The sequence below is a fragment of the Canis lupus genome, chromosome 8 (assembly GCF_011100685.1).
Source record: "Canis lupus familiaris isolate Mischka breed German Shepherd chromosome 8, alternate assembly UU_Cfam_GSD_1.0, whole genome shotgun sequence".
Taxonomy (NCBI): Eukaryota; Metazoa; Chordata; class Mammalia; order Carnivora; family Canidae; genus Canis; species Canis lupus.
Genome location: NC_049229.1, coordinates 54,056,410 through 54,075,301, shown reverse-complemented (window position 1 = coordinate 54,075,301; position 18,892 = coordinate 54,056,410). Strand labels below are relative to the sequence as shown.

The 18,892-nt window shown below is 46.2% G+C and overlaps 1 long non-coding RNA gene across 1 annotated transcript; it reads left to right on the top strand.

Moving 5' to 3' along the window:
* Positions 1–8,205: 8,205 nt before the first annotated feature.
* On the top strand, positions 8,206–17,995 carry LOC102153667. The gene is made up of 4 exons (XR_005363636.1): positions 8,206–8,405; positions 8,527–8,650; positions 10,968–11,087; positions 17,252–17,995. It is a non-coding gene; the product is annotated as an uncharacterized LOC102153667 (long non-coding RNA).
* Positions 17,996–18,892: the final 897 nt, after the last annotated feature.

The following is an 18,892-nucleotide window of genomic DNA, read 5'->3' as shown; positions in this document are numbered from 1 at the left end:
TGCCATAATGTGCCATGACCAAGCATCTTTCCAGTCAGATTCTTTTTTTAAATCTGAATGACTCAGTTTTTGATGGACCTTTCTGAAATTTTAGAAGCTTCTGGGGACATTCATTTGGGGCAGCTTGAATCGATCTTTCATTTACTTTTAACTCCAAATTCAGATTTTTATAAGTTGAATTTTGCCCTAGGGACAAATGGATTTGATAAGAAATGTTACTTTTTTTTTAACCTTATAAAATCCCCACAGTAAGTCTAGTTGCCATCTATCATTATTATTATTGGCTATATTATTGGCTATATTTCCCACGCTGTACATTATATCCTCGTGACTTTTTTATAAGTGGAAGTTTGTACCTCTTAATCCCCTTAACCTATTTCACCCTGTTACCACATTTTAAGTAATCTCTGTACCCATCATGGGGCTCAGATTCATTAGACCTAGAGTCATACGTGCTCTACCAGCTAAGCTAACCAGGTATCTATCCCTCATACAACTTTTTAAATCTCAGGTCTTTGACCTGAATCAACCTGTGATATATGAAACGTATCTAAAGTTGGTTTTATTCTCTGCCTTCTCAAAAAGTTTTGAAGAGAGGATTTACAGAGCCACACACAATAAAATTTACATGGATTAAGTAAGCCAATCAAGGTAAGGTGGAAGTGAAAAACATCAAACCAGGAGTGAATTTAGCACACAAAGTGAATGTTAGAAATAGGCTACAAATCTGGCCCTAACTTCCTAGCAGCCAACTCAAAGTATATGAGCTAAAATTTTCCAGCTTAGAAGCATCAGATTCTTGGATAAAATGTCTGGATGATGCAGATTGTGGCAAATGAGAAATTGGATCTCAAATTTTGCTTCTGGGAGCACAGCCACCCCGCATGACCTTGACTGACCTTGAATATAATTAATGTTGTGGGGAAATTGGACATCAGAGCTGTAACATCAGCAGTATTACCACTTTGGTTGGTTAGATGAGCCTTGACATTTACTAATACTATGTAACAGCATATATGTGAATGAATATATGCAAGTAAATAATTAGAAGCAAATTCTGTAGTAGAAACCATAAAAAAAAAACTTTTTGAGCAAGGAAAACGAGCTTTAGAATCTACCAGTTCAAAAGGAGGTACTATTGTGTTATGGGTCCTGTATATTTCTTTCCATGCCATTTTTCTACCACTTAGAACGTCATTAGTTTTAACCTTATGATTGGATCCTGAAAAATCTACCAACCTTGTAATTTATTGTTAGTATTACATTTATTGTTACTATTACATCAAACTCTTGATTCTCATAGTGGCCAAGTGTTTTTGGTCTGGATTAATTTCTCTTATGCATTACCTAGTAATGCTGGATTATTCATTAAACTATTAAAACCCCACATTTTTTCTCATAGAAAAAAAATTTTCTTCATATAGAATATGGTCAGTTGGCTTCAGAACATTCATATAAATATCTTCTGTTGTTGCTCAGTGAAGTTTTCCTTTGCCTTCTCTCTACCTCTCAGTAGATCTCTGTTAACCTGTCAGGATCGAAAAGAATGTCTCAGGAGTCTTGTGAGTGCTGGATATGAGGTTCAACTATCCTAAATAAGGATTTGAACTTGGAACATAAAAACGTCATTGACGTTTTTCTGTGATTCAAGATTTAAATGTGAACAACAGAAACCTCCATTCTCGGAAACAGATTTATTTCAAGATCTGAAAGCACAGCTGTGAGTTTCAGAGGTGGCACATCTGGGTTTCCCCGCTCATCCCCCAAGCCCTTGTCTGTAGTTTTTATACTCAGAAAAATGTCATTAATTGAATCTTGTTTGTTCTAAATGAAATCTTAAAACAAATAGAAACCAATCCTGATTGGGAAGAGGGACAAGAGGTAGGGAAATCATTCAGCTGGTCTTCTTACCCTTATGTCCTAGTAAAGAATTGACTTGAATTTTTCCAACCTACACAAGTATGTTATTTTCTTTTCCATACCATGTGGACAATGCTCTTTGGCTGGCGACATCTTACATGATGCACAGAAACTGCCAGAAAGAGGTGAAAACAGTGCACGATTTTCCTATAGTCTCTATTTTTTACTCTAAATTTAAAAAGTGCCACACTGGATCTGTGAACAGCAGCTCTGAATTCAAAGGCAAGAAAAAAAAGGAACTGAAGAAGGCTTCAGTTTGCTTACTTGCTATCTATAGAAATTTAAAAGCAATTAAAACTACATAACAGACTTGACTGCTACTTTGTGTCGTCAGGTTTGGTAAACCAAAGAAGATCCTACAGGTCTCACCAGACACAGTAAAGTAAGCTGGGAAAAGACATTGATGCCTTAAAGCAGGGAAATCGAAGAAAGGCCTAAGAACTAGGATGAAACCCCAACATTAATTACAGAAAATTTAAACTGCATCCCAGCAATGCAAAAAAGGGGCTTTTTCATGATGAGTCACCGTTCCAGTGCAAGAGTTATGATGACAGGTGACACAGATGCATAAAGGAAGGGTCCCCACATACAGCCTGCGTGGCCTACAGGTGCTTCCTGCATCCCCGGCGGGTTCTCCCATTGCCTCTCCAAAAGGTGCACGATCCCTTCGTAGAAGAGATTAGTGATCAGTCCTGACCACACCGAATGGCCCTGGGGTGTGCAAGAAGAGGGTAAGGGCGCCATCACCTTCATAAGGGAAGAGTTCTGCTCTTGTCCCCACAGCGGGTGGGTGGCCTGGAGCAAGCCACTCGCTTTACACATGCACCATGAGACAGGTTGCAAGGGATGCTCGTGACGGTGCCGTCCAGCCCTTTGGAGGCCTTAAGATGCCAAAAGCAATTGAACTGGCTTATTTTCCCACTGACATCTGATTCTTACAGAACTTCATGGTAGAAATGACATATTCCATTGACCTAAAGTGCTTAGCTCCAAATAATGTACGGGCAAAGTCATCCTTCATGTTAAAATGTCGATCTTAAAGTTTATAACATAGGGTCTCATTCTGTCATTCATGTAACAGCCTTTATTAATCACTATGGCCCAGGCACTGAAATATACATTGAATTTAAAGATAAGATCAGGCCCTTGGGACGCCTGGGTGGCTCAGTGGTTGAGCACCTGCCCCGGGCTCAGGGCATGATCCGCGGTCTCAGGATCGAGTCCCACATCGTGCTCCCTGCCTGGAGCCTGCTTCTCTCCCTTTCTCTCTGTGTCTTTCATGAATAAATGAATAAAATCTTAAAAAAAAAAAAAGGCTCTTGTGCTCTGGGGATCACCACCAAACACCATTCTGACCACAAAATGTGAATATATGACAGGCGCTGAATACTTCACATGCATTAATGAACTTAATCTGTATTATTCATGTCATTCCCTTTTAACAGATGAGGAAACTGAGGTCTAGGCTAAGCCATTCGCTTGAGGCCACTGGAATTCAAATAAGAGACTTTCTTAACTCTAAAACCCAAGTTCTTAAGTAGAGTGCTACACTGTCTCCTAAGCGCAGCTAGGGAGGTTTATAGTGGAGGTATGAATCATAGCACTATAGGCAACAGGAAAAAGAAACCACCAAATTTTGCAATGTTCTCCAGTTCACGTGTCAGCCTAGTTCTGGTCCCTGTTAACAAGCTGCTCTATTTTCAGCACGTGTTGTTTAAAGCAGTGTCTGCAGGCATCTACTGCTGCTTACAAATGTAAAGGCATGAAGAAACATCTAGAGCACATTGAGGTTGGCTCAACTCTGTTCCTCTGTGTCTGGGACTTCTGCTGGTGTGGCTTGAATAGCCTGTTTGACATCTTCCAGGCCCAGAATATCTAAGACAGCTCCTTCACACCTTGTGCCTGGGCTGGGCTGGCTAGAACAGCTGAGCACTGGCTAGTGTCACCCTCTCCAGGCACAGGGGTCTCAGGGCCCAGAACATCCCGAGAGCCAAGATGGAGCTGCAGGACTTCTTAGGACCTGGCCTCAGAAGTCCCCAACATCACGTCCACTGCATCTTATGGGTCAATGAGTCACCTAGGCCAGCTCAGATCCATGGGATGTGGGGCTGAGGGATAGATGCCACCTCCCACTGGAGAATCAGATGGGTGGACAGAGTGGGAAGGACCTGATGGTGACCATCTTGGAGACAGGCTGCCATAATCACACATTTGTTCTCCTTCCTGACATCAGCAACCTTTGAATTTAATAAATAATCTGCTGGTTATGGAAATATCAGTGTCTGACTTGCTTTGGATTAACTTCTCTGTATACAACTCCTGCTATTAATTGTGAGGAAACAGGGTGACACAATCAGACATCAGACTCATCCTCAAGGACTTCATTTAAAAATGGCCTCCAATGGGCGTTTGGGTGGCTCCATCGGTTAAGTGTCTGCCTTTGGCTTGGGTCACGATCCCAGGGTCTGGGGATCAAGCCCCATATTGAACTCCCTGCTCAGCAAAGAGCCTGCTTCTCTCTCTGCCTGTGCTGTTCCCCCTGCTTGTGCGCACTCTCTCTGTGTCAAATAAACAAATAAAATCTTTAAAAATAAAACTAAAAAAATAAAAATGGCCTCCAAGAGCTCACAACCAAAGCTGTTCTTCCTGATTTTAATTTTTAAGAGCTTCTATCACCGTGGATGGTCCTACCTGATTTGTCTACAAATTTAGGATAAAATGTCTGGATTTTATTTATTTAGGATGTCTCCCACATCCACTTTCCTGAAATAGCTGAACTGGTGAACAAGATCAACAGAGCCAGGAGAGGAGTGTGTGCTCGTGCAGTGTCCATACCCAGCTTTGTTCAATTCCTTGCCCATCCCCGCATTAAGCCTGGCCCACCTCTTGTGCATCCCTCCATATTTTCCCTCCACAGCAATTCTTATCATTGATTTTTCGCAGCAGTTGTTCGATCTTGGTCTCCCTGTTAGTAAATTTGAGGAAGACAGACATGCGTCCTGTCTTACCAGCCTGTGCCCTGAGCCTGGCCTGATGCCGAACACACAAATCAATTGGGCTAATGTTTGCATTTGTGGATGGACTTTAAAATAACATTATAAAAATCTGTTAAGATCCAGAGTCAGCTCTTGAGAAAACCTGCTTCAATGCAGATGTACTTGAAGGGTTTATTACTTGGGTGATTTCTCCACTTGGACTAAGAGTCCCCTGCACCCCCCCACCCACCCATCCCCATTCCCCTGCTCTCTTCTCCCCCACTGCCACACAGGGAGGAGGAACCCCTGCTAGGAAACGGCTGTTAGGGGAGGGAGAGCAAGTGGGTGCTTTCACGGCCTGTGGAGGCCCCACCAGGGGCAGCTGCTCTCCAGACACAGGGTGGGAGGAGGCCACATGGAAGGTGGCCCCCCGAAGTGACGGAGCCCTTTGCGAGTTGAGAAGCAGGAAGCATTAATACAGAAGCCACACCGCTTCTCGGACGGTGGACAGTAAGTTGTGCTGGGTTAGAGCGCAGCTGCTCCAAGCCCCTTCTGGGGTTGTTTAATTGCTATTCTGGGGACCCCTGGGTGGCTCGGCGGTTGAGCACCTGCCTTGGGCTCAGGGCGTGATCCTGGGGTCCTGGGATCGAGTCCTGCTCAGGCTCCCTGCATGGAGGCTGCTTCTCCCCCTGCCTGCGTCTCTATCTTCCTAATATCTTTTCTTTTTTTTCTTTTTTTTTTTTCCTAATATCTTTTCAATTCCTTGAACCAGTCAGATTTACTGTAGCTCCCTAGAGCTAAGGCACTAATCCCTCTCAGGCCTTTTTTTTTTTTTTTTTTTTTTAGTGTAATTTTCACAGGAGGTTTTATTATTGTTTCTATGTTGGTCCTAAGTATTTTTGCAAATGCACAGAGAAAATAAAACTAAACTCCTTGTTTAAATAAATAGATAGATAAATAAATAAATAAATAAATAATAAATAAATAAATAAATAAATCTCTTTTTTTTAGAAAATTGCTCTTCTGTGGCTCTCATAGCTAACCATTTAAAAACCTGAAGATTTTCCTCGCAAAATTACGACTTTGTAGTTACCACTAGAGGGCGCCAAAGGGCTACATCTGAGGAAAGGGAGAGGAAGGGGAAAAAAAAATTAAGTTTTTTTCTGGGTTTAGGAGAAATTGGAGAGGCTTATCCTCCTCGGCTTCTCCCAACAGAATCCTTGTAACTGCTGGAAGCACCGCAGAACTTTAATCACCACACCTGACCAGCATTGTGAGTTATGACATGTTCACAGAGTTTTCTTTTTCTTTTTTTTTTTAATATTTTATTTATTTATTCATGAGAGACACAGAGAGAGAGAGGGAGAGACACAGGCAGAGGGAGAAGCAGGCCCCACGCAGGCAGCCCGACGTGGGACTCCATCCTGGGTCTCCAGGATCACGCCCCGAGCCAAAGGCAGGAGTTTAACCCCTGAGCCACCCGGGTGTCCCTTCACAGAGCTTTCTTGCTTGTATCACCGACACAAGGCCGCTGTGGCAGGTTCAGTGGTGGCTCCCAAAAAGACATTTTCATGTCTTAACCCTGGCACCTGTGAAAGTGGCCTTTTTTTTTTTTTAAAGTTAAGGATCTCCAGATGAGATATTCTGGATTATCAGAGCAAGCCCGAAATTCCATGACAGGTGTCCTTTTGAGACTTGACACAACCCGAAGAGGAGAAGACAGGAGAGAGCCTGGGTGAGGACAAAGCAGAGATTGGAGGGATGCAGACACAAGCCAGCAAGTGCCCAGAGCCATCAAAAGCTAGAAGAGGCCAAGGAACAATTCTCCCCTAGGGCCTTGCGGGGAGCCTGGCCCTGCTGACACCTTGATTTTGGACCTCTGGGCTCCAGAACTCTCAGACAATAAATTTCTGCTGTTTTTTTGTTTTGTTTTGTTTTGTTTTGTTTTTTAAGATTTTATTTATTTACTCATGAGAGACACAGAGAGAGAGGCAGAGACATAGGCAGAGAGAGAAGCAGGCTCCTTGCGGGGCCCAATGTCGGACCGGATCCCAGGACCTGGAGATCAGGACTTGAGCCGAGGGCAGATGCTCAACCCCTGAGCCACCCAGGTGCCCCACATTTCTCCTGTTGTAAGCCACCATGTTTGTAGTAACTTGTAACAGTCCAGAGAAACAAATAGTCACCCCACACCACGTATTCCATGTAGGAGTGACCTGGTCCCTCCTACATGGGGCAAAATTTTGTGGTTGTTGGGGAAGGGAGAATGTAAAAAAAAGTGTCAGATATTACAATGAATTGTCACCCTCCACAGGAGCACAGCACATACACCGATACACAGGGTGTGTGTCGCATTAAGATTTTCATGGGGAGCTGGGAGGGAGACAATTAGGAAAAAAATACTCTTTAAAAAGCTCCAACAAGGAATGATAGTTTTTGAAAAGTTGAAAATCACTGCCCTACCCCGATGCTGCACATACATCAGCACTACTTTTACGTGTGGGGATGACGCCTGGAAAAATTAAAATGTCACAAAAACAAAAAGAAAGTAAAAAAAAAAAACAAAAACCCTAGAACCTATGAGGCATTTTAGACTCTTTTCTAGCCCCGTAAGTACACATAACGTACGTGTTAGGCACACAATAAAACACTGAAAAATCAAGCTCACTGCCCTTAATAGAGACACAGTCCCAGAAGGGACAGACCAGGCCGCACTGCCAACCCAGGGGCTCAGGGGCTTGAGGGAGGTGCGGCCCCGCCCCTCCTGCCTGGGGGAGGGGATGAGGGAGGTGAGGCCCCGCCCCTCCTGACTGGGGGAGGGGATGATGGAGGTGAGGCCCCGCCCCTCCTGCCTGGGGGAGGGGGTGAGGGAGGTGAGGTCCCGCCCCTCCTGGCCTGGGGTAGGGGATGAGGGAGGTGAGGTCCCGCCCCTCCTGACTGGGGGAGGGGATGAGGGAGGTGAGGCCCCGCCCCTCCTGCCTGGGGTAGGGGATGATGGAGGTGAGGCCCCGCCCCTCCTGCCTGGGGGAGGGGATGAGGGAGGTGAGGTCCCGCCCCTCCTGGCCTGGGGGAGGGGATGAGGGAGGTGCGGCCCCGCCCATCCTGGCTGGGGGAGGGGATGAGGGAGGTGAGGCCCCGCCCCTCCTGCCTGGGGGAGGGGATGAGGGAGGTGCGGCCCCGCCCCTCCTGCCTGGGGGAGGGGATGAGGGAGGTGAGGCCCCGCCCCTCCCGGCTGGGGGAGGGGATCAGGGAGGTGAGGCCCCGCCCCTCCTGGCTTGGGGGAGGGGACGAGGGAGGTGAGGCCCCGCCCCTCCTGGCTGGGGGAGGGAGGTGGTAACCAGGTGACCCGCCCTGATAGAGGAGCTGGAGCCTAGAGGACACGTCGGAGTCGGCCAGGAAGGGGAGGCGGGAGCTGGAGGCCGAGGGGACACCCCCCATCTGAAACCAGACGCTTCCTCTGTGCTCCGTCACCTCCTCCACCCTCTTCACTCCTGCTTTTAACCACGCGGGGTAAGGTCTTCCCGTCGTGCCATTCAGCATCCCCCTGCCGTCTCGGCTCCCCCACGTCCCCGAGTACCAGGCTAATCTTCCTCCCACGGTTTGCCGCCAACACGCCTTTCCTCTGCTCCAGAACCCTCCAGAGCTCGCCCGCGCAGGGCCCGCCCTCCCCCCGCCTGCCGCCTGACCGCCCACGACCCCGCCCTTACTCCACCGTCTACCCGTCCTGTGTTTTCACACACACGGTCACACCGCAGGTAAAAATATGATCACACGGACACCCTTTCTGTGACTCCAGCGCCCCCCTCCACCCCGCCCCAGGGAGAACCCTACACCCATCCCAAATTCCTTCGCTCAGATTCTCCAAGGGGGTGAGGTCCTTGCCTTGGGGGAAGAGACCATTGAAGTTTCATTGTCCCAGGGTCTGCGAAGCTTTTCCAGTGTGTGTGTGTGTGTGTGTGTGTGTGTGTGTGTGTGAGAGAGAGAGAGAGAGAGAGAGAGAGAGAGAGAGAGAGAGAGAGAGGGAGAGGGAGGCGGGGGGAGAGGGAGCTTCATTCCCAGGGCGCTTGCAGCCAGATGGGCAGTGCTTGCTTCCACCTGCATGATGGCAGGGGTTAGAGGTTCAGAGAGAGGGAGGAGGCACCCCAGAGATTGAGATTGGCAGAGACACTTGAGAATCCCAGAATCGCAAATCCAGAGAGGGTGAGTGACTCACCCAAGGTCACACACCCAGGGAGGCAGCTTTAGGAACCAGATCTCTTGTCCGGAGCGGACTCGGACGCGGCCTTAGAAGGTCCTGCTAACTAAGGCGGCGTCTCCTGTCTCCTCCAGTGAGGGATGGTGCTTCCGTGGGCTGGGGGCCCCTGCCCCAAAGTGCTCGGAGCCACTCCCCGTGGAAAATGGGGCCCTGGGCTCCCTAACACTCCCTGGCTCCCGAGCTGCTGGCCGTGCGCCCCCCACCCAAGGACATGTCCCCGAGTCAGCTCCTCCAGCCGGCGCACAGGGACACAGGCTAGGGGTCGGACCCCAGGCGGTACTTCAATTGGTCCCCTCATCATCCCTATCTAGTCCCTTGTCCCTGGTACTTGTCCTCCTGCTTTGACTGCTCTCCATGAGTCATCTCCTGAGAAGCCCCCGAGCCAAGGCTGGATCCTCTGCAAATACAGCTTAGGTTCTCCAACCGAGGCCCCCGGGCCCTCGAGGGGCGCAGGAGGGTGTCCCTTCACCCTCACCCACAGTCATCGTTCCACCGTCCAGATTCACCAAGATGACCATCAGGGCTGTCTCCTTGTCCCTCCTGTGCCAGTGCGTGGTTTTTTGTTTTTTGTTTTTGTTTTTTTTTTAAACACTGAGACACAGAAGCAGGCACTTGGTGTGGGTTGTAAAACAATTTCAATCGAAAATACAACTGGAAGAAACAAAATGGGAAATCTCACGCATGTGCCCTCGGGAAGACAAAGCTTAGGGAGGAAGAGACAGATTTCCCCCAAGTGCCTGATTTACAGGAAAGTGATAGAATTGGAACTTTCTCAGATGAGAAGTTGATCAGAGTTTGTCCCATCTCAAGCCTGGGAAGTTTGACCAGAGGCGTGAGCAGGAGGTGACTAAGGGGGGGGCTGTCTTGAGCTGTGTGTGTGACTGGACTAGATTTGCCGGCTCAGGAAGCTTTCAAAGCTGGTCTCCAATTTTTTTTTTAAACAGACTTCAACTGAGCTCTCCCCTCTATTTCCTGCCCACGGACACAGCTACCCACCCCAAACCCCAATGCGCTCACCTACAGCTTGCCACAGTTTGCTTGTCCCGAATTGAGATTCTTCTGCTATTCCCAAATAAACTCATCTTTTTAAGCTTGCCTCAGTTTACCTCTTTGTACACAGGAAGTATCTGTCACTACAGTCAATTCAGAATGGGAGAGAATGTCTGCCATATAAGATGATCCCATTTTCCCAGTAGGAATCTTCAGAGCTTCTGTGTTGTTAGCTTGCATTTCTTCTGAGTGCTGGTGACCATCTCTGGGAGCCATATGCAGTTCTTTGCTCTTGTTCATCATGTCGTTTGCTCAATTTTCCAATTGGGATTGTTCATCCTTATTGATTTTTATGAGTTTTCCATCTATTTAGGAAATTAACCTCTTGCTGTGAAATGAATCGCAGTCTTTTTCCCACTTTGATATCTGTTGTTTGTGGCCATGGTGGTTCTGGTCATCAAACTTTTTGTTGTGGAGTCAAATGTACCAATCTTTTCCTTTATGGCTTTGGGGACTTGAGTGATTATTAGAAAACCTTTTTCTTCTTTTTAAATGTATATTTCCAATGAATAAAGACAGAACGTCTTAGAAAATATGAGCACTGATTAGGACTAGACCAAGACCCTTGGGCACCCTGGGTAGGCTAATCATTGACATAGATCAAGCTAATCTTCTTTAAATGTTTGTTCAAATTTATTTATAGAATAGGGTGGAAGGTGGAGAGGGCAAAGGTGGGAGCCAGGTCAGCCTTCCCCCCACCATCTTGAGCTGTCCAGTTCACACTGAATGTGCATAATTCATATGGGAAGTATGCTCTACGTCAACAGGACCCTCTTTCCTGGAAGGCAGCTGGTGGCCCCCAGGACTCCGGGACCAGGTACTATGGATGGGTGAGGGGTCCTGACCCTCTCTCCAGACATTCCTCAAGCAACCCTTCCAGCCCCATGGTAAGCCCTCCCTGAGAGGAATTCTTAGAAACACAGTGTGCTTCATCTGGTTGCATTTCACGGATGATTTTTAGCCTTTTGGTGACATTTTCTTGCCCCTTGGGACTTGAGGGATATGCCCCCCAGCCAACCCTCCAACCTGGTTGAATGGAAAGAATAGATGTAGGTCAGAAGCAGGAAGCCGATTCAGCCCAGGAGGGTCGGGCAAGGGTTGGCAATGGTCTGCGAGGAGGAAAATGAGTCTTACGGACTGAGAAAGGAAACAGCTGGGTGTGGTGAGGGAAATAGCTCCCTCCTCTGTCTGTGCCCCAGAAAGAAGATCCAAAAGAAACAAGGAGACTCACATATGTGTGAGTCCCGTATGTCTTCAGGGGATAAATGCTATCGTGTGTTATCCAGCCCTAAACTGGAGAAGGACCCACCCCCAAAAACTTTTTTTTGTTGGTTTTTCTTTCTTTTTTTTTTTTTTTCAATTTCAGCTTTATTGATCCCTAATTGCCATATAAAATTCTAAGATATTGGAGCACTTGGGTGGCTCAGTGGTTGAGCACCGGCCTCTGGCTCAGGTAGTGATCCCGGGGTCCTGGGATTGAGCCCCACATCAGGCTCCCTACATGGAGCCTGCTTCTCCCTCTGCCTATGTCTCTGCCTCTCTCATGAATAAATAAATAAAATCTTTTAAAAATCTGAGATATTTAAAGTGTACATGGTGGTGATTTGATATTCGTATTCATTGGGAATAGACTCCACACACATCTCATTAATTAATATATCCATCACCTTGCAAATGGATCTCTATTTTTGTGTGTGTGCAAGAACATTTAAGTTCTTCTCTTAGCAAATTCACGACCCCTTCATGCCTCTTTTCCTCAAAGAATGCCAGAGAGGTTAAGAGTTATCCTAAACTGTTATTGGTGCCAAATTAGCAGGGAGGAATAGGCTTTGACTGAGTGACATTTGTGAGGACTTTTTATAAAATCTAGATACTCTAAAATCAAGAGAAAATTGTGCTAATATTTCCAATGTTTCTGCATCAGTAAAGAAAGAGGCAAGATTGTCACTGGAAAGCTATGTTCATTCATGCATCCCATGTCCCAAGCCACACACCGACAGTAGAGCCTGAGGGAGGCTCCCGGGGTCCTCATGCTCCAAGGAGAGTAGGATGCTCCTGGTCCAGACACCAGCAGCCTCAAGACTAATCTCAGACAGTCACACTCGTCCTCCTGCCACTAACATCCCAACTTTGCTCCAGCATCAATATGCTGAGTTCCAGAAGATGTTCCACGTCAGGCCTAAGCCAGTCATGGCAATCCTGTGGCCTGTTGACAACAGGGATTGGAATAAGACAGTGGTAGTGTTTCTCCAACTCTTTTTCATTGTTGGTATCCTAAGGAACCATTGTAGATTTGTTCTTCTCCTAATCACCTGTCTCCACCCTCATAAAATGTTAATACCACCCATGTACTGAATATGTGCTTCTGTACTCTATGTATACCTGCGCTTTATAAGTTGAGGAAGATTTCTTTTCCCCTGCCAAGAACACATTGTCACCTCTTTAGGGTGAGAATGTGTGGTGTAAGGGATTACAACAAATATTAGTGATAGCAGAAGATGAGAAATCACTTAAACGTCCGTTGGTAAGAACTGGTTGTACAAATTATGCTACACCTGAGAAATATGGTGCCGTGTAACCACAGAAAAATTAGGAATCCTTCTAGATATTAATACATCAAGATCTCCAAAATATATTAAGTGAAAAAATGCAAGGAGCAGAATGTTTACCAATGGTGCCATTCTTGTAACAATGGAGAGGAAGAATGCATGTGGGTGTATGTGTGCCTAAAGGAGCACAGGAAAGAAATATATGTGGCACTAGTGACATTGGTGTGCTTAGAGGAAGAAAAAGGAGTGATGACAGGATACAGATGGGAGATAAACTTTTGACTGTACACCCACCCAGAGCCATGTGATTATGCTGCCTCTTCAAGCATTCCATTAAAAGTTGAAAAAAAAAAAAAAAAAAAAGGAGGCGCCTGGGTGGCTCAATTGGTTAAGCATTCCACTCTTGGTTTTGGCTCAGGTGGTGATCTCAGGGTCCTGGGGATGGAGCCCCATGTGGGCTCGGCACTGGGTGGGGAGTCTCTCCCTCTGCCCCTCCCCCGATTCATGCTTGAGCTTGTACTCCCTCCCTCTTTCCCTAAAATAAATAAATAAATAAATCTTTTTTTAAAAAAGTAGAAAACACCTGGATTTAAGTTTTGGGTACCTCTTCTTTAAGCATTAGTGCTAGCACCCCACTTTTACTTCACCAAACGAAGGATTGTCGATTGTCCAAGTAGCTGGATTTAAGGATCTGCTAGAACAGCAGGTGGCTTTTGTCTCCATATTCTGTTGCTACAACACCAGAGTCAGATTTTGTCCCCATGGGGTTTTCCATGACGCCTCCACAATTGGAAGAAAACTCTGTGTTGAGCTCCAGAACGGAGCTTCCTGGACTTGCCATTTTCATCCCTCTGCTCAAGCACAGAGGTAACTCCTGCATGGCCAGGTGTTAATCCCCACTGTGGCCTTACACACTGACTCTTCACACTCATCACAGCAACTTCTGCTCTTGGGCAAAGAGTCCCTGCCTGATTTAGTGAATAGTCTGCGGCCAAAATTTCCCCTAAGCACTCTTGCCTTCAATGACCCATTTCCTAGGCATGGAATATCATAAACCAGTGAGGAGCTCTTTACATATTCACGTTGCTGTCATCAAGGTGCAATTGGAGGACACCCTGTGAGGTTCTTGTCTGAATTTAGTCATCAGGGTGCCATCAACAGGTGTTAAGTGAATGTTAAGTATGGATTCATGCACTCAGCGCTGATTCCATTCTTTTTCTTTTTTTTTTATTTTTATTTATTTTATGATAGTCACAGAGAGAGAGAGAGAGAGGCAGAGACATAGGCAGAGGGAGAAGCAGGCTCCATGCACCGGGAGCCTGATGTGGGATTCGATCCCGGGTCTCCAGGATCGTGCCCTGGGCCAAAGGCAGGCGCCAAACTGCTGCGCCACCCAGGGATCCCTCCATTCTTGATAAAACCCATGGCCTAGTCCAAAAGCCACTTCTAGGGCATTTTGTTGATAATTAACTTGTTTAAAACCATGAGCAAAATCCAAAAAAACATAGAGTAACTGATTCTTTTCACAGTATGTGGATTCCCTATGAATATGGTAGTTTGTCCACAGTCAACAGTGGTGACATCACTGTGTTATTATTGTTGTCATATCACTTTGAATTGGTCAATATTTTATTTTTTAAAGATTTCGTTAGAAATATTTTTAGAAAGAGAGAGAGCATGGGGTGGAGACAGAGGGAGAGGAAGAAAATCTCCAGCAGACTCCCCGCTAAGCAAGGAGCCCAACCTGGGGCTTGAGCCTACAACCCTGAGATCATGACCTAAGCCCAAAGCAAGAGTAGAACATTTAACCTACTGAGCCACCCAAGTGCCCCAATATTTGATTTTTTAATGCTTGCAAATATGGTCTTCAAAAATAACTCAGTGCTGCCACCATAGATTTGGTGTAAGGACCTAGATCTTTCTCTAGTCAATGTAGTCTGGCCAAGAGTAGGGATACAGTCTGAGGATCTGCAGGTGGAAGTCAGGATGTGGCCCCTCTTATTGGGGGGGTGGGTTAGTGGGGTTGTGGTAGGTCAGAAGCACAGGGCTGGTAGGGAGGGAGAGGTCATAAGGGGTGTGTAGTTAGCAGCAGGGCAGCCGACCTCAATAGGTCTCTCTTGGGTGATGGAAGACCTAGTTCCCCATGTCAGCCTCTGCGGTCATGGTTAATGACTAAATGGGGTGCAGTGTGTCTCCAGCACACTGCAATAGGCACCAGTCTGAAGCCAATCCACTTGCTTCACAAAGGGTTGCTCTTTGTCCTCACCTAACAGCTCTTGCTGGTGTCCAGAACCCCTAGAGATTACCAAATTGTAGCATAACACTTTTATTTTTAAACATTTTTAAGAGTTTATTTATTTACTCATAGACACACATACACAGAGAGGCAGAGACACAGGCAGAGGGAGAAGCAGGCTCCGTGCAGGAGCCCGATGTGGGACTCGATCCCGGGTCTCCAGGATCCCACCCCCGGCTGCAGGCGGCACCAAACCGCTGCACCACCGGGGCTGCCCGGCATAACACTTTTAAAAGACAATTCTTATCAAATTAGCTGTTCATTGTCATTTTGATCCCTGGAGGAGAATAGTTGTATGTTTGATAACAGGAAGTCTCCCATTCCTTTGATGCTTATGAGATCTTGTTCAAACTTCCAAATGGAAGCAGATTTAAATGAAAAGGTAATATAGCTTAGATTTGTTCTGGAAATAATGAAAAAGGAATTCATCATTAGGCTCGGTGGGTGGGGGGGTCTCAGAATCATACCAGAAAAGGCTGAAGCATTAGAGAGCCTAAAGGTCTAGCTAATTGAGATTGTAAGTGCAGCTGTTGAAGATGAAGCATTAGCCCTGTCATTCTATAAAAAGACAAATCTCTAGGCCAACCGTAGCCGGGAGAAGCAGGATATTTGATTGACAGCCTCACTAGGGCTGTGTGGTTTGAGGGGGAAAGAAAAGGATTCAGGGCAGGCAAAAATCAATAGATTCCATTACAAACACCATATTTATTTTGTGCTCTTAAACTTTTTTTCCCCCGGGCAATCAACAATATTCATTCAAGTACCCAGAATGTCCAGAGCCTTCAATTAAGGGTTCAGATCTTTCCCCTTTGAGGAGCTGACAACCTAGCCAAAGAATAGACACACTCACACACCCACTAGTAAACTCAGAAACTGAGATATGACCAAGTACAATCATACACACTTTAAAAATAATAATAAAAAAAGAAGACATATCTGAAGCAGAACCTGCAACTATTCAGTTTGTGACTGTCCCTCTGACAGTCTGAGATAAAAATATCTACCTCAATGAAGCCCAACATTTTGCACTATGAGGAATCCATTTTTTTTAATTTCAATGGCCTTTATGTAAATAGTTTCATATTTCTGTATATTCAATTCGAGAACTAGGTAGGCCCACCTACGCATTTACAATAATGGGTGGCTTGCAATAACCCTGACTTCCACCAGGAGGCGTCAGCACACATGTTTTTAACCACGAGTCTACAGGATGGCACACTACTTAGATGGATGATGTGGCTTCTAATAATGCTCTTAATTTGCTGCCAGGTCTCTCTTCACCATTCACATAAGAAATAAGGGGTGGATGGGGCACCTGGGTAGCTCAGTGGTTGAGCGTCTGTCTTTGGCCCAGGGCGTGATCCCAGGGTCCTGGGATTGATATCCCCTTTCCGGCTCCCTGTATGGAGCCTGCTTCTCCCTCTGCCTGTCTCTCTTTCTCTGTGTCTCTCATGAGTGAATAAATACAATATTTAAAAAGAAAGAAAGAACAAGTCATGGAGAGATCAGTGGGATAAAAAAATATGTATATAATAGGCTCTGAAATCTAAAGACATGATTCTGGTTCCTCCTCTCTGTTTGGGGCTCTGTGATCTACACAAATTATCGACCTCAGATTGAAACAATGGGCATCATAATAACCCATGCCCTGCCTTGTTCCTAGGGTTGTTCTGAAGAAACAATGTCTTTAACCTGAAATATTATTCAGTTTAACCTTCTGCAAAAATCTCACGCCTCAGTTAACAATAATGAACGCTAAGTTCCCCTTTAGGGACAAATACGTTGTAGGTGCTACACAATTGTTTGTTTCCTGTCCCCTACAATGACCTCCCCAGGAAAATCAAAGATCTAGATCTGCACTGTCCAGTGCAATAGCCATTTGCCTCATGTGACTACTGAACATTTGGAATGTGGCTAGTTTGAGGTGATGTGTGCTGTCAAGTGTAAAATTCACCCCAATTTTCAAAGATTTAACATGAAAAATAGATGTGAAATAGTTTAGTAATAATTTTCATTTGATTATATGTTGAGATAATATTTTTGATATATCAGCTTAAATAAAATGTTATTAAAATGATACTTGATGAGATGAGCACTAGGTGTTATATGTTGGTAAATTGAATTTAAGTAAAATATATTTTTAAATAACAAAAAAATGAATGTGATTACTGAAAATTTTATTTTATTTTTTATTTATTTATGATAGTCACAGAGAGAGAGGCAGAGACACAGGCAGAGGGAGAAGCAGGCTCCATGCACCGGGAGCCCGACGTGGGATTCGATCCCGGGTCTCCAGGATCGCACCCTGGGCCAAAGGCAGGCGCTAAACCGCTGCACCACCCAGGGATCCCCTGAAAATTTTAAATAAGGTATGTGACTCATGATATTTTCGGTTGATGGTCTTGACTATGCAGGTTTTTCAGCTTCTATCCTGCTATGAGGTTCCATGTTTCAAACATAAACACTGTGAGGTGGGGAAAGAAGTTTCAGGGAAGCTTGGGATTTAGCTATTCTACTCCTTGGAAACTACCCTTCAGAAACACATGCATGGGTACCTGTACAATGAGCATATGTTGTAGTATTATATATAATTTGAAGAAAATACTGGAAACAGCCTAAATGTTCAACCACTGGGGGCTGATTAAATAAACAGTGGTACATCCTTGTATTGGACATGGGCAACTATTAAAAAGGCAAGACATTTTCCATAAGAACCACCTGCGATGTTGTACCTAAAGCTAACACACTGTTATATGTCAACTGTATCTCAACTTTTAAAAATTTAGTTATCTCTATACCCATCGTGGGACTCAAACTCATGACTCTGAGATCAAGAGTTCAGTGCTCTTCCAACCGAGCCGAGCAGGTGCCCCTAAAACTTTAAAAATAAAAATAAAATAAAATAAAATTTAAAAAACTACCCAAGACACTTATTAAAAATACAAATCCCCTAGGGCAGCCCTGGTGGCGCAGCAGTTTAGCACCGCCTTCAGCTCAGGGCCTGATCCTGGAGACCCAGGGATCAAGTCCGGCGTCAAGCTCCCTGCATGGAGCCTGCTTTTCCCTCTGCCTGTGGCTCTGCCTTTGTGTCTCTCATAAATAAAATTTAAAAAAAAAACTACAAGTCCCCAAAAACTTCTCAGGCCTCTCTGGGGAGTTCTTTCTTTCTTTCTTTCTTTTTTTTTTTTAAGAGTTTATGTATTCACGAGAAACACACACAGAGAGACCCAGGCAGAGAGAGAAGCAGGCTCCATGCAGGGAGCCTGATGCGGGACTCGATCCCGGGACCCCAGGATCACACCCCGGGCCGAAGGCAGATGCTCAACCGCTGAGCCACCGGGGGCCCTTCTCTGAGGAACTCTGACTCAGCAGGTCCGGGGTGAGACTCTGTGCTTGAAAAGTTCCCCCAAGAAATCCTGATTTCCAGACACATTTGCAGACGCACTAAAATATCTTGCTCGTGCGTGATGGAAAAGATAATCCAAGGCAGCGTCTAGAAAAACATTACGTGAGCATCTTTGTTTAGGAGACAGTGACAGCACGGACACGTGTAAGCGTGCGTGTGAACCCTCGCGTTCGTGCACAGCTAGGGTCCGCGCGGGCCGAGCGCGGGGCCGGGGCCGGTGCAGGTGCAGGTGCAGGTGCCGGGCCTGCCCCCGCGGCGGGAGGCGGGCTGGAGGGAGGGGACTTAGTCTCCGGCCTCGGCGTCCAGGCGTCGTCTCCAGGGAGGAGGACCCCAAGCGCTGGGGCGAGGCCGGGCGAGGCCTGCAGGCGCGCTCCCGCCTGGGCCCCGGGGTGCCCCGAGGTGCCCCGAGGTCCCCGGGCCCTTCCGCCTCGCAGCCTCTCC